The 16,837-nt window shown below is 48.9% G+C and overlaps 1 protein-coding gene across 1 annotated transcript in view; it reads right to left on the bottom strand.

Moving 5' to 3' along the window:
- Positions 1–16,837, bottom strand: part of DOCK2 (dedicator of cytokinesis 2) — a 1,423,644-nt gene that overhangs the window by 51,438 nt on the left and 1,355,369 nt on the right. The gene's annotated exons all lie outside the window — the stretch shown is intronic.

A 16,837-nucleotide genomic window follows, 5' to 3' on the forward strand; every position in this document is an offset into this window, starting at 1 on the left:
TCTTAGGGCACTTGTTAACATTATAAGATTTTTTTCTTTGGTGAAGGGTATGGATAGGTGCGAGTAGAGCCTGTAAGGAACATTTTGGTATAGCAGACTGAGACTCAGGCTATTTTCATGACGGTTTCTTTTGATTTATAATCTTAGACTAATATGACCAGGTCGGTTAGGATTTGAAGAGATGCCACCAAAGGCTCTATGAAAACAATCAAATGCCATTGGTGGGGGCTCTTGTTCTGTAAAGATGGAATTAAGCAAGCATTCAACACATTCTAAGGTATTATTTCCCTCAGATACCTTAGGGGTGCCTTTGATTGATATTTTTGAGTGCATTCTATTCTGAAGGTTCTGTTACTGTAGTTGTAGAGAGTGATTCACTTCCTCCAGGTGAGTAATTTTGAGTGGCAACTCTGTGTATTTAGGTGTGTTGGACAGAGCAGATTCATTATTGTTGTCTAAGTTCACCAAGAAAGTTCAAAACTCAATCTTTAAATGAGCTGTTTAGATCTTGGATTTCTTTCAAAAGCTTTTTCATGTCACCCTCATTGAGCAATAAGTTATCCGTAGGTTTGTCTGCAGCATTTGGAAAAAGAAAACAAAATCAGCTGTTGTGATTTATCATCAACTGAAACTCCCAGGGTGGATAGCGAGTGTGTAAAGTTCACATTATTTATTGTGATTAAAGGAAAATTCATAGTATTCAGAGAAACTGGTGGACCGTGGGTGTAATGGAACAAGAATCACATCTCTGTTTCAACCCCCCCTCCTTTTTTTTGCAGCTTCTGATTGTCAGTTTCTCATTTTCAGCTGCATGTATTATGGTCTGTACACACACACAGTGCCTGTGTGTTAGACACAGTGTTGCAATCCCTGTCTCTGCATTATGCCAGTGAGTTGCTACAGCAACCTCAGCCTTTCTATCAGAATGGGCTAATCTGCTCTCCCCCCCTCTGCCTTGCTCACAGATGGTCTGTCCCCAGGCTATCTTGTTACCCAGAATACACTGGCACTTCCTTTTCACATTCAACATTGGCTGAGTGAGTACCTTCTGTAATTTGCTCGACTGGCAAGGCCTCATCCTTTTCACCTTTCCCCACTATCAAGCGCACTCACCATAGAGACATTCTCCCACAACACCATCATCCACAAGTGCCTTTTGTAAATCCATGCTTTTCTCAATAAAGTGAAGAAAGACAAAGAACTTGTTGTGCTTGTAAAAAGAACGAGTTGAACCTATCTGGGCTATTCATACTACACATGACTCTGGCCTCAGAATAGTGAAAAGGAGACCGTGTGCCTTAAAGACACATTCAGAAGCTGCTACTCAAAGACTTTATGCTAACACAGAACAGACTCTGCAGACTGACTAGCAGCAGCCTTACTAACAGCAAGCAGCTTACACTGCACACAGCCTGCAACCAACACTTAAGGCTCCAGCCCTGCAGTCAAACAGTGCACCATACACAGAACCTTGATTGCCTTTTTCTGTTTGAGTTCACCCTCTGCGCAGCTTCACAGTGAGGGATTACCATCTCACCTTAACCTGCGCACGTCCCCACGGCCAGCGCCACCAAGGGCCACGCCAGCGGACGCCCGCCAGGATACCAGTCGGAGCCACCGGACACCTGTGAGTACAACAATCCCTATGCTGAACGCTGCAGGACACCGCTCAGCATCATCTGAGACAATCGTCCATCGCTGACACAGGTAAAAGATCGCACGCCACACGCACTGGCTAAGGCCTACACACACCTACAGCATGGCAGAACTCAGAGCCTCACCAGATATCACGCAGGAGAGTGACCACTCAGACACAGAGACCGCTGCGCAACTGCAACAGGCACAGGCAGACGCAAGGCCTAAACGGACAGTCACACTGACACAAAAGGACTGTGAAAAATATGAGACTGACATTGAAGCGCACCGCGCTAAATTAGAGTTGGCCTGGGAAACAACCACACTGGGAATACGCAATGTTACTAGCATTGGCAACTATGCGCAACAGCTCGAGCAGGCAATAATGCAATTAAGGACTGATCACTCGTGTTATCAAGAGCTGTCAGAGGCATACATTACTTACCTGACCAGGGCCAACACCAGCGAAAGCCTACAAGAAAGAATTTTTGACCTGACACGAGACAGCCACGTGCGAACCACTATCACGGAGGCTGAGAGTAGGAGAAAGGACCTTTTGCTGGAAACCGCATCACAGCGCTCAAGCACATCCAGGCATTCATCAAGGTCAGCAAGATCAGCGCAATCTAACGTGTCCAGTGCAAGCACCAGCGCTACCAAGGCGCGAGCCACCGCAGAGGCCGCACGTGCCAGGGCCGAATATGGTCGGAGAGAGGCAGCCGTAAGGGCAAAAAGAGCGCGCGTAGAAGAGGAGGAGCAGAACGCCACCGCCAATGCCGCCGCCTCAGCCACTGCTACCGTCGCAGCCGCCGCGCGGAGGAAAGCCGAATTTGGTGTGGAACTAGAGGCCCTAAATCAAGAGAAGGAACCCGCCGCCGCCATAGCCCAGGCTGAAGTCCAAGAAGCAGCCGCGAGACAGGATGGCGGGGAGCAACTGTACAGACAGATAGCCTCAGAGAATCCAGCCCAACGCACTGAAGAATACGTAAGGAGCCTCTTCAGTGTAAATACAAGCGCACCATCTCAACGCGACGGGAGCGACTTCACAGACACCGAAGACTTGCTAGGTCCACGAGGAGAAGACGCTGTTCCTTCAATGGTACATGCTGCCTGGGACCGCCGCAACAGTGATCCACACGCCAGCGCGCACACGAATGCACTACAACAGGCTCGCAATCCAGGTACACCCACACGGGAAAACACAGCCCATCACACCGACCAGCAGTCATCACGTGTCCACGCCAAGGAAGAGGCGACCGCACGGACCCTCCCAGCAACTACCTTAGACCGTGACCAACATGCCGATGTCTCAGGCCTGACAGACCTGGCCAAGTAGATGATCCGGCGTGACCTGGTGCAAACAGGACTTACCAACTTTGACAACCGTCCCGAGAACTACCGCATGTGGAAGTTCGCGTTCAAGGACGCAATCAAGAGCCTGGGCGTCTCAGCTAGGGAAGAACTCAGATTGCTAGCCAAATGGCTGGGAAAAGAATCCATGGAACACGCGAAGAGACTCGGGGCAGTAAATGCGAACCACCATCAAGTAGGTCTTGACCTAGTATGGGAAAGGCTAGAAGAGTGCTACGGTAGCCCCGAAGCAGTCGAAGATTCGCTCTTCAAAAGAGTCGACAGCTTTCCCAGGATCACAACTAAAGACTACTCAAAGTTACGAGAGCTCGGGGACCTGCTGCAAGAGCCGGAGTTTGTAAGAAAAGACCATTCCTTAACAGGTCTCAATGTCCTAGACTCAGCTCGCGGAGTGAGACCCATCTTGGAGAAACTACCTTACAACCTCCAAGAAAGATGGATTTCACAAGGCTCCAAATACAAAAGGGAGAAGCAAGTCACCTTCCCCCCATTCTCATTCTTCTTGAGCTTCATCCGCGAAGCGGCAAGGACAAGGAAAGATCCCAGTTTCATCTTGGGTGCGCAAACCACACACAGTGCAAGCAACCTGAGGAATGAGAGACCAGTGGCGAGATACGGTAACACTCAAATACCCATCTCAGTCCACAGGACGGACGTGTCTCCCACGACCCAAACTACTCCTGATCAGTCGGTCGCCGGAAACGAGGAACCAAGGGACCCAAACATGGAATGTCCCATACACAAGAAGCCACACCCACTTAACAAGTGCTTTGGGTTCAGGATGAAGTCCCTAGAGGAACGCAAGAGGTTACTCGGAGAATTCAGAGTTTGCTTCAGGTGCTGCGGTTCCACGACTCACCTAGCCAGAGACTGTAAAGAAGAAATCAAATGTGCAGTGTGCAAAAGTGACAAGCACGTAACATCTTTACATCCAGAGGCGCTGACACTCCACCAACTCAACAACCCATCCTCCGTAGCGGAGCATGGCGGGGAGGAAGGAGAAGAAGAGCCAACATCTGTCACGTCTCAGCGCACAGAGGTTTGCGGAAAAGGAAGTGATAAAATGTCCAGTTCCAAAATATGCCTTGTCGCAGTGCACCCCCAGGGACAACCTGAGAAGGCTATTCGGATGTATGCAATCCTCGACGATCAAAGCAACAGATCATTGGCGAAGACGGAGTTCTTCAACTTCATGCGACAGGAGGGCCAAGTGAAGAGAAGAGACAAGGTCATACCCCTGAGATCGACAAGAACATCCTCACATCAGGGGGATGTGACAATGGCGTAGGATGCTTAGTGGTTAAGACAACCAAGTATAACGAGTCGACTCCACCGAAGGAAGAAAGTAACCTCCCGAAGGTGACCGACAAAAGGATCTCCCAAAAGAAAAGAAACAATCAGACAGTTCCCTTGAGAGAATAATGTGGGGTTGTCTGATGGGCCCGTCCGTGGTACTTCCCGTGGCAACGTATAATCAGCTGCTTGCGGGCAAAGTAATTGCTGGCGGTTCCCCTTCCCTCACACGTTCCAATCCTCCCCCCTCCCCGATTCAGGAAACGGGGATGCGTGGGGTAAAATGATAGCAGGGCGTCAGTTACAGTCTTCAATTACATGAGCGTTTTATTAAACATTTAAACAGAACAAAAGACTCACAGAATAATGTTTAGAGCACCCCGTGGCACTCCGATCAGCGTGGCTGCAGGTCGCCTTCCAGCTGCGCTGTCTTCCGTATCCGGATTCAGAAGTGATGGAAACTTCTGACGCGGCTGTGACTGCAGTCTGCTTCCACTTGCTACGGATGCCTCCAACGTCCAAAATGATGTGGTGAATTAGAGCAACGCGTTTCGCCGTTCTCGACGGCTTCCTCAGGCTCAAAATGCACGGGGTGCTCTAAACATTATTCTGTGAGTCTTTTGTTCTGTTTAAATGTTTAATAAAACGCTCATGTAATTGAAGACTGTAACTGACGCCCTGCTATCATTTTACCCCACGCATCCCCGTTTCCTGAATCGGGGAGGGGGGAGGATTGGAACGTGTGAGGGAAGGGGAACCGCCAGCAATTACTTTGCCCGCAAGCAGCTGATTATACGTTGCCACGGGAAGTACCACGGACGGGCCCATCAGACAACCCCACATTATTCTCTCCCAGGATTGAGCTTACACATGGCCGTGTAAGTAGTGTATTATTATTTTTTCTAAACCCCCCCCTTCCATCTGAACAACATTTGGGCTAAGAAGTGGATACCAGGGACAAGATACCCTTACACATATGTGCTCACACAGGGCCGTGTGAGTATTGGATTACAATATACTGTCATTTCGTCACCCCACCTTTATTAAACAGCTAGATATGCTATGAAGTCATCTTAGTAATGTTAATATAGGTCCATCTAATCCTTTGCTCCCCCTTTTTTCCTTTTCGTTCTCCTATACCTTGAGGGTTTGGATACCCCTCTTTGGGGTCGAGCAGAGGAATTCATCGCAAGCCACGGATTGCACTGTGAAAGACTACATCCATTGGTTTTGGGATAAGTATTTTACTTTATTCTCTACCCTGTACTAATACCCTAAGGTAAGCGCCCGGTTTTTTGCCTGCAGTTCCCTTGAGAGAAATGACACTGCTGAGACGTACAGCCATTCCTCTCCACAGAGTATCAAGCGACAAGCGACAAGGCAGCCAGCTGTCACGGCTGTCATAGCCGCAAAAGATTGCGGCCTGCAGGTGAAGCCACAGTGGCAAAAAGACTGTCCTCTCGCATGTCAAAAAAGAGACAGTCGCAGAGACATTTCACAAAGGGATTTACAAGGACAAAAGAGACTGTTCTTCGTCCTGTCCAAGGAGAAAACAACCTCCTGATGGCAGTCAACAAAGAGACACAAAGGCGTATCACCAAAATACGTGGAGACGTTCTCGTGCAAGAGGAATGCACCGATGACTTAGGGTGCACAGCGTTCCAGACCACAAGGGACGATGACAAGCAAACACCATCGATGGGAGACAGAGGATTCCTGATGTTAACGGTAAAGGAGCTCGTCAAAGACGGACCGGGCAGTTGGGTGAGCCAGCTACCATTCCGTTCACCAAGAAGGCGCCTCCCAAACAGTGGAGAACATGCCATCTCTAGGTTCACTTCGCACCTCTGCGACCTACGAAGGGAACCGGAGTCCAAAAACAACTTTGTGGCCTTCATCCAGAAGATATTCCTTACCGGTCATGCAAAGCCAGCACCTCTAATAAAGAAAGGTGAAGAATGCTGGTACCTCCAATCATCTGGGGTCTACCACCCTCAGGAACCCAATCAAATCCGGGTAGTGTTCAGCCCCAGCGCTCAGCTCCAGGGAGTCACCCTGAACGACGCCCTCTTTACTGGACTAGATTCGACAACCAATCTTCCAGGAGTGTCGATCCGCTTCCGCAAGGAGCCAAAAGCCATCTCCTTCTGCCAAACGCCAGGTGTTAGAGTGACAGGCTGCCACAACTGGCATACCTACAAGGGGATGAACTCTGTAGGTAAAACTACAGAGACAAAAGGACTGTTCTTCTATAAGTTCAAAAGGAAACAGTGCCAGAGACTTTCACCAAAAGAGACACTGTGGTGCACCCAGTTAACCTGGAGCGGTGCATCCACTTTGCATCCTTTGCCCAAGAACCTAGGCCAAGGGACTTTGAAGTCAGTGATACCAGCCGATATTACATCCTTGTGTGGACATGGACTTTCGCATTGTTTTGTGAATACGATGTTATCGTTGTCATGTATTGCACATATGTTCCACATGTTTCAGTTATATAGTGGTATCTCCAGATACCAGACGGGGAGTGTCATGGAACAAGAATCACATCTCTGTTTCACCCCCCCCCCCCTTTTTTTGCAGCTTCTACTTGTCAGTTCCTCATTTCCAGCTGCATGTATTTTGCTCTGTACACACACACAGTGCCTGTGTGTTAGACACAGTGTTGCAATCCCTGTCTCTGCATTATGCCAGTGAGTTGCTACAGCAACCTCATCCTTTCTATCTGAATGGGCTAGTCTGCTCTTTCCCCCTCAGCCTGGGGACAGACCATTTGTGAGCAAGGCAATCTTGTTACCCAGAATACACTGGCACTTCCTTTTCACATTCAACATTGGCTGAGTGAGTACCTTCTGTAATTTGCTCGACTGGCAAGGCCTCATCCTTTTCACCTTTCCCCACTATCAAGCGCACTCACCATAGAGACATTCTCCACAACACCATCATCAACAAGTGCCTTTGTAAATCCATGTTTTTCTCAATAAAGTGAAGAAAGACAAAGAACTTGTTATGCTTGTAAAAGAACGAGTTGAAGCTATCTGGGCTATTCATACCACACATGACTCTGGCCTCAGAATAGCGAGACCTCCAAATTCCCTACTCTCTTCAGTTAGCCTCCCAGTTTCAGGAACTTATACAGTATGTAATCATAATTTATCTCCCTTTACACATTTATTCATCAACTGGTGATCAGATCAAATAGTTTGTAGTGATAAAGATGGGCACAGGATGTACGCTGCAGATCCGAAATGCTCCTGAACTACTCAGGGCAGCACTATGAGGTCAGCGGTGGCACAATAATTATCCTCAGACATCAGGGAGGCCTGCAGGGCAGTGCCAAAGCGTCACACATTTCTCTGGCTGGAGAACAACAGGGTTGGGAGTGGCTTGGAGGGGCTCCGGTCACCTGCCACACTCACCAAACCGGAACACCTACGGACCACCAGACAGCTCTGCAAGAAGTCTGCCAGCAGTATGACAACTCATGCCAGGATTAGAAACAACTCAGGCATGCAGTCTAAGACACTAGGTATGTCTGTAGTACAGCAGAGCAGAGTCCTCATGCCTGAGGGCCACAAACTTTTAATAGTGGAGGAAGGCAGGAGAGAGAGGAATACAGCTAGGCTGCTGGTGGAGTTCACAACAAAAATATTTTAAGGATACTTGAACTTAAAGTAAAAAACAAGTTGTTATCGATCGTGTCAGTTAATATTGGCAGCTGTTCAGTAGGCCTTAGGAAAAAATATTTGGGAACTACAGGAAAATTAGCCGATATTCAATTCTTGGTCGATGGATTAGCCCAAAAAAGCAAAGAGCTCTAGAATGTAGGGGCCATCTTTCTCAGCAACTGCTCTAAAGTCTGAAACTGGGGCAATGTTAGTTTAAAAACTGGACAACATAAATCAAAGAAAAAAATCCCATAGCTTTTTTTCCCCCTTTTCTTTGATCAATCTGATGCTATTGTCTGCCATATTTATTGACACGGGTTTCCAGGTATACACACCTCTGTGTATTACATTTCCCCCTCTACTTCCTAAAGGTTCTACAGAGCATACATCACTTGTGAGCACATTCACATGTCTCAGACAGGTCTGCAACCCTGCCTTTCCTCAGTTCTCTTTGCATGCAATGCTTCCACTGCGGAAAGGTATTCTGGGAAATGAAATGCAAATGAGCACACAGTTCTACACATTTTTTTCTTCTTTAACACTACACTACATTTCTTGAACTTTTTTTATGTCTGTTTTTCAATAGAACTCTAAAGTACATGGTCTGTAATGCATATTTAAAAAAAGAAGCATGGATTCACTTGTAATTTATTTCTCAGGTTGGTAATTAAATAAATAGGAACAGCAGAGGTGTGAAACCCTTTACAGAAACAGCTTGTTACATTGTAGCCAAATTTCTGTAGAGGTGAATGGCCTTAAGATAGCTGTTTATTTTGTTAATTACCCATGACAGTTATGTATGTTGATATGTTTACAGGTATGTGTTGTTATATTTTAATATTATAAATGTTGGACTTGAGATTTACTGCTTTTTGTAGTCTTGAAAAAACCATTCCACTATACTTAGCATAGTTTAAAGCCTGACTGAGCCCAATTTAAAGGGGGAATTGTACACATTTTTCAAGGATATGTCTTAATGACTCAGCTATAAACATATACAGTAGTAATTAGTAGAGATGGGTGAATTTTTTAGGTGAATTTGGGTCCGTAGCGGATCGGTCGGGTCATTTGGCCCGTGAATTTCAGCAGATAAATTCGAAAAGGGCTAGTCACATTTTGTGGATTTTTTATTATTATTACCAATACACTCTACAGATTCCGTAACCCGTGGATGGATTTGTAGAATCCAATCCGTTGATTCAGCAAATCTGTGGATTGGATTTTAAAAATCCGTCCTCGGGTTGTATCCAATTGCGGTTTTTGATGAATCCAAGCGGATGGAAACCGACCAAATCCGTTTGCGGATTTTACACCGCGAAACGGATTTTGGGGGCTATATCAGTGCAAAATCCAGGAAACGGATTTGGGCAGATTCTCCCATCTCTAGTAACTAGAAACGTACGCACCAGAGCATGATCTCTTGTACTAGCACTACTCTATTTTGCTACCGCTTGCAGGTGGGGGGCAGTTGGTTTTATAATTTTACTGCCCCACTCAGTTAGTTTAAATACTTTCTCAAGAAGCATCTGAACTGCTCACTTATCCTGGTTCCCCTCCAAGATGTACAGTATCGCTCTCTTTTATAGGCTCAGATTGAACAGTAATGTCCAATAAATACAAATGCCTTGATATTTTAGAACAGAGGCACATGGGTAGACTAGGTGGGACAAGTAATTTTTATATACTAGTGTAGCCCCCTGTAAACAGCTCAGGCTATACCTATCTTCCTTCTACTGTGGTAAGTCCTGTTAAGATGAGGCGCCAGTAAACATTTTGGGTTTTCCCCCTTCATAGCTCTAACCTGAATGGTAGATGCCGGCCTGGACTCTGCTGCAGGCATGAGCAAGAGGGAGTTTCTGCTGACACCAGGAGGGGAGGTGTGTTAGAGGGGGTACCCGGGCGCTATCTCTGTAGAGCTAGGTCAGATAAGCTGAAATATAAAAAAGCGGAGTATGATACTGCCTGAGTGTGATTTTCAAGTGATGTCCTCCTGTGACTCGGAACCCCAGCAGGATCTATCCAGGACCCTTGTAAGCAATGAATACAGAAAGGATGGGGGAGCACAGTTGTGGGAAACAGGCAGTGTAATGGGTCTAGTAATATAAAAATAGAGCGGTTATACCCTGAGCGAACGTAATAGCTCAGGTGGCAGATGACCAATTGAAAGGGCGAATATACATAGATGTGTATATGTGGGTGAGAAGGTAAAAAATTGTAATATATAACTTACACGGCCTTGTGTAAGCTCAGTCTCATCAAGGTTTCTTTGGGGATCCCGTGCTCTTGCAATGATCCTTTTTCTCTCCGCGATGTGAGTTCTTCTTCTTGTTGTATGTCCTTATTGCTTCGTGGTTCAGTGTTTCCACTCCAGGAGGATTTCCTCTCATATAAACAAAAGAGAGGATATGGTTAAGGCATATGTGTATAGAGGCGTCAATGTGGGGGAGGATAGGGTATTGATGAACCACTAAAATGGAATTGTATGATCTAACACTCACACGGGCCAATGTGAGTGTGGTCCTATCTTGGTGTCTTGTTCCTGCCCTTTTAGGGATATTACCCAATTGGTAGCAGGTGGTGATGAAGGAGTGGGGACAATGATAAAAGATATAATATCACAATACTCACACGGGCCAGTGTGAGTACACACTCCTAGCGGTTTCTTTATACTTCTATTCCTGGTGTGACTGACGCTGAAGATAGCTTGTAACATAAACAAATGACACTAGGGTCTGGAGGCTAAAAACTAATTTTAATAAGAACAAGAAAATAAAACAAAATAAAACAGAAACCAAAGGCTTCTGTGGGGAAATAAAAGCAAAGGGGGGCAGTGCGGTGTATAGTGGTAGGGGATCTCGCCTTCCGCGTCCGGATGGGGAGCTACAACTGCACCTCTGCCTCCTCTGTGGTGTGCTGTGAAGTGTCCCAGAAGAAAAAAAGAGCAACGCGTTTCGTCCGGAACTGGACTTCCTCTTTGCCTGAGGAAGTCCAGTTCCGGACGAAACGCGTTGCTCTTTTTTTCTTCTGGGACACTTCACAGCACACCACAGAGGAGGCAGAGGTGCAGTTGTAGCTCCCCATCCGGACGCGGAAGGCGAGATCCCCTACCACTATACACCGCACTGCCCCCCTTTGCTTTTATTTCCCCACAGAAGCCTTTGGTTTCTGTTTTATTTTGTTTTATTTTCTTGTTCTTATTAAAATTAGTTTTTAGCCTCCAGACCCTAGTGTCATTTGTTTATGTTACAAGCTATCTTCAGCGTCAGTCACACCAGGAATAGAAGTATAAAGAAACCGCTAGGAGTGTGTACTCACACTGGCCCGTGTGAGTATTGTGATATTATATCTTTTATCATTGTCCCCACTCCTTCATCACCACCTGCTACCAATTGGGTAATATCCCTAAAAGGGCAGGAACAAGACACCAAGATAGGACCACACTCACATTGGCCCGTGTGAGTGTTAGATCATACAATTCCATTTTAGTGGTTCATCAATACCCTATCCTCCCCCACATTGACGCCTCTATACACATATGCCTTAACCATATCCTCTCTTTTGTTTATATGAGAGGAAATCCTCCTGGAGTGGAAACACTGAACCACGAAGCAATAAGGACATACAACAAGAAGAAGAACTCACATCGCGGAGAGAAAAAGGATCATTGCAAGAGCACGGGATCCCCAAAGAAACCTTGATGAGACTGAGCTTACACAAGGCCGTGTAAGTTATATATTACAATTTTTTACCTTCTCACCCACATATACACATCTATGTATATTCGCCCTTTCAATTGGTCATCTGCCACCTGAGCTATTACGTTCGCTCAGGGTATAACCGCTCTATTTTTATATTACTAGACCCATTACACTGCCTGTTTCCCACAACTGTGCTCCCCCATCCTTTCTGTATTCACCAGGAGGGGAGGGGCTAGCTCTATATTTACCAGCCCACTCCGGCGAGTAGTGGTTGTTCTTCGTCCTTGCTGTGTGCCATGTTCCTCTCTGATTGATGGTTCTTCAATAGAGATAGTAACGTAAGAAGAGTTCGAGTGAGCAGTGAGACCAAGAGTCTAGAGCGGATGAGTATTAGGCTGTAAGCCACGAGTCCTGCGGAACAGTCCGAGGAGTATCAGTAGGCTACGGGCTCCCCGACGCAGCATGCCGGTTGAGAGCGAGAGGAATCAAACCGATCAGCGTCTATAAGTAGAGCTGATAGAACCATAGACTGGTGGACCAATGCCCTCACCCCGCTGCCAGGGGTGATGGGAAGAGAATTCAAGACCCACCTCGACGCTAACCTCGGGGGTGGGCCACGGGGTATTGCCGCCCTAGCTCAGACCATCCTGTCGGCCGATGACTTGGAGGGAAGGAGAGGAGGAGGTCGTGGGAGTTGAGCAGGTTGTACCTGGCACTGGCGATTGTATTGTGGCTGCTGGAAGCCTTATTGTTGGGATATCGTTGCCCTGTCAAATAAAGAGACTGTTTTGCACCCGTAAAGACTGTGTGTGAGTTGGAGAGTATAACCCTGGGACCCGAGGGGTTCTTCTATACCGGTCCTATCCCATTACGCTGGGAGTATAGAAGATGGAGGCGCTGCACCACTAAGATAATATGGAGGCAACGACCCCAGAAGCCCGGTCCTGGCTCCCCCACAACATCTCGGGAAGCTCAGGCCCTCCTGTTCCTCACAGGTACGCACCACACCGCATGTAACCAGCCCCCATGCACCCCTCACACTCCCGTAGAGACGGGGGGGGGGGGGGAAACAGGGTTACATTTGGAGGCGCTGCTGAGAGATGAATATCTATCAGAACAGGACCGGCTTATAGCGAGGCGGAACAAACCGACTAAGATGCACTCTCCCAGCAAGTATATTAAGCAGGTAGCGTGAGGCAACTGGGGGGGTCATAGCGGTAACCAATCCGGGGACCATGGCCCAGGGCCGCGTTACGGTGGGGTGGATAGTTTGAGCTGATCAAGTCCCTTGAGTCGGGTAGCGTGAGTCACCGGGGGGGTCAGCCTGGTAACCAGACTAGGAACCATAGCCCGGGGTCCGCTATAGCGGCCAAAAGCAGGAGACGCCCGTACCTAGACAAGAGGTATCGTAACTATCACCCACACCACCGAGCACTTGCAAGTAGATATGGGGAGTACAGTGTATAGGATAGGAGTTCCGTTGAGCCTGGGGTACCAGCCACGTCAATTCAGTGGGTCACATACAGTATGAAGAAGCAGAGTTCACAGTTGAAGGGAAAGCATGGTCTAGGTACGAGATACCCATCAGACATGGAGAGTAGGGCACAGGTACATTTGGAGAGACTATCCAAGATGGCTGCCACCCCTTCATGTGCTTCACGGAGAAGCGAGATAAAATGGCGATTCCCGCCGAGCCTGGAGCAAGCACGTGAGGTTTGCAAAAGGACTGTGAGACCGTTGTGGCGGGATATGTGCAGGAGTCTGGCGCCAAACCCAGATTCCTTGCAGAAGGAGCTGAGTGGCGCGAAAGCCGACCAGCCACGTCATGCTAACAAGGAAACGACCCCGCCTCTGGATTCCACCAGAGGGAGGGGTGCCACCCAGAACAAATCAGGAAGGTCCCCCCCCCGCCCCCGCGAAGGGAGGGACCGGAGACCTGAGCGAGGAGCGTGACTTGTGTCTGGCATTCAAGGAGCAAGGAGCTAGAAACTTGTGTTGTCTTCCCTCTGAACGAACTATGTCAGAAATAAACACCTATATTAACCAAGTACCGGGAGGCCTACTGGTCGTGGCCGTAGCGGAGCAGGAATATGTTCGGTGCTTGTGTGTGCACTGCGGATTGCCCGGCACAGTACCGAGTACCAAGGCCCGATGCGCCAAGTGTGGCACGTTTTACTTGTGGCCAACCGAGCCGCGGGATTTGTTCGGCACGCCCCGGGGTGCCTCTCCAGGAACTTTGACGGAGGTGGCGGACGACAAAGAAAAGACTGCTTTGGGTCCCCAGTATACAATATCGGGAGGAACCAAGGCTCAGCTAGTTATCGAACTCAGCAAGCTGGCCACCCAGACAAGCACGACCGCAGTGGAGGTAAACAAGCGAGGACATTTTGTACCTATATCCACTGGTTGTATCACTGAAGAGCCAGGTGACTCCCCAGCGGAGGAACCGATCGTGATTTCTTCAGAGGAGGAAGAGATGGGTGTGACATCGGTGGCGATGCGCCTACCGGTGAACCACCCCAAAGGCATCAAAAGAGAACAGACAAGTCCGGGGACCATCCGACGGCGAACACTGGTGCGGCCGGAGGCCCGTACGAGTCCCCCCACCGTGGTGACTCCCAGTGCAACGGAGACGGAGACCGAGACGATCCTAGCGGAACCAGATGTCATCAAAAAGCAGCGGAGTGGTAAGGAGACACCACCACCCCCTTACTCCCGCCAGGCACAGACCGCACTCACGGTGAACGAGAAAGAGAGGCTTGAGGCCTACTTGTTCGATCGTGTACCGGAGGTGTCACCGCCTCCCCCGCCGGTCCTCGATGCACGGCCGGCGCGTGACCCCGGGGCGGATGGGAGCTCTGCAGGCAAGTCGGATAACCGCTGTTCCCGTTTCACTAAGGGAAAGAAAAGCCAGGGTGGATTGTCCTCCTCCCAGCGCATAGACGGCACCATTGCCCTGGCTCTTCTACAGAGTCGAGGTCCCTCTTGAGAAACCCAAAGCCTGAGGGGGAGTGCCGCTAAGAAGAAGTTCATTGGGCGGGGTGTTACCCGTTTGCTGGACAATGTTCTGGACGTTTCTCCTACCCCGGCCCTTAGCCCCCCTGCCCCGGCCACTGCCCCTGCCCCGTCATGAGTGGTGCCACCGGGACCTACCAGGGATAAATTATGTAAAAACCCCAAATACTCCAAGGACTTGCTCGATTGGGAGTTGAGTGATGGGGGCTCTGAAGGAGAGATACCATATTCAAGCGTAATACCTGTGCCTAACCCTGTACGTTTTGTCCTACAGCTAGAGGGAAAGCCCGTGGGTCACCTACTCCAGCAGAGGCTGGGTCTACTAGTCCAGTGTTGTCCAAGATGAAACCCACAAGGTATTATAATGCCAAGGAACGGAGAGACTGCTCACGATCTACTGATGCGGGTACGTCCGGGGTATCATCACAGGTAGATTCTGATGCAGAGCGCACTAGTCAGGCTGCTAAGTACGAGCACCGCGATAAATGGTGGGCGCCTTTGTTCACCGGTTACCACGAAGGGATGGATCGTACGCGATTCTTGTTGATTAAGAACAACGTAGTAGACCACTGGTGGGCGGCTGGTTCTTTCACCCCGCAGGAGATGGGGGATGAGTTGGATCACCGGTTGAGGGAGATAGAACAGAAACGTATTGTACCTCAAGGCCCCAGTATACTGTATGACGAAGTAGCCCCCGAAGAACCATTGTTTTGGGTACTGTCAAGCAGGGCAGGGCAGCGTACGCTTACCAAGCTAAGTCGAGCTGACCAGGCCATAGTCGCTAGATACCGGCAGTCACACGGTTATGAATATCCCTATGTGCCGGAGCCCATCATGAGAGAGGTTGAGGATAACCGAGACAGTTGGCTTAGGGAGGCAGTTCAGGAGTACCTGCGGACCAAGTACGGTCGGGCGGGGTATCACAATGAAGATAAGATTAGTGAGCTAGTGCGTATATGGAGCATCGGGAGGTGTATTTATATGCATGGTGTCACAAACCGGCCTGAACATGGGGCGGTTCAGTCGTTCGCAGTGACTGTCACTGACCACAATGGACGACGGGTAAGGAAGCCTGATCCGAGGCACTATCTGTAGGGTTCTCCATGTTGGGAGTACCCGGATTGTACTTACAATTACTACCTCATTATGCATGTATTCTATTGTTATGTGTGCTGTTTCCTAGGTGGTTCGCCGCAGGATGGTACTGCTAGGTCCAAGTGGGGACCATTGGATTCCACCATAGGGAGAGTGTAGCCCCCTGTAAACAGCTCAGGCTATACCTATCTTCCTTCTACTGTGGTAAGTCCTGTTAAGATCAGGTGCCAGTATTCATTTTGGGTTTTCCCCCTTCATAGCTCTAACCTGAATGGTAGATGCCGGCCTGGACTCTGCTGCAGGCGTGAGCAAGAGGGAGGTTCTGCTGACACCAGGATGGGAGGGGCTAGCTCTATATTTAGCAGCCCACTCCGGCGAGTAGTGGTTGTTCTTCGTCCTTGCTGTGTGCCATGTTCCTCTCTGATTGATGGTTCTTCAATAGAGATAGTAACGTAAGAAGAGTTCGAGTGAGCAGTGAGACCAAGAGTCTAGAGCGGATGAGTATTAGGCTGTAAGCCACGAGTCCTGCGGAACAGTCCGAGGAGTATCAGTAGGCTACGGGCTCCCCGACGCAGCATGCCGGTTGAGAGCGAGAGGAATCAAACCGATCAGCGTCTATAAGTAGAGCTGATAGAACCATAGACTGGTGAACCAATGCCCTCACCCCGCTGCCAGGGGTGATGGGAAGAGAATTCAAGACCCACCTCGACGCTAACCTCGGGGGTGGGCCACGGGGTATTGCCGCCCTAGCTCAGACCATCCTGTCGGCCGAGTGACTTGGAGGGAAGGAGAGGAGGAGGTCGTGGGAGTTGAGCAGGTTGTACCTGGCACTGGCGATTGTATTGTGGCTGCTGGAAGCCTTATCGTTGGGATATCGTTGCCCTATCAAATAAAGAGACTGTTTTGCACCCGTAAAGACTGTGTGAAAGTTGGAGAGTATAACCCTGGGACCCGAGGGGTTCTTCTATACCGGTCCTATCCCATTACGCTGGGAGTATAGAAGATGGAGGCGCTGCACCACTAAGATAATATGGAGGCTACGACCCTAGAAGCCCGGTCCTGGCT

The sequence above is a fragment of the Ascaphus truei genome, chromosome 5 (genome assembly GCF_040206685.1).
Source record: "Ascaphus truei isolate aAscTru1 chromosome 5, aAscTru1.hap1, whole genome shotgun sequence".
Classification (NCBI taxonomy): Eukaryota; Metazoa; Chordata; class Amphibia; order Anura; family Ascaphidae; genus Ascaphus; species Ascaphus truei.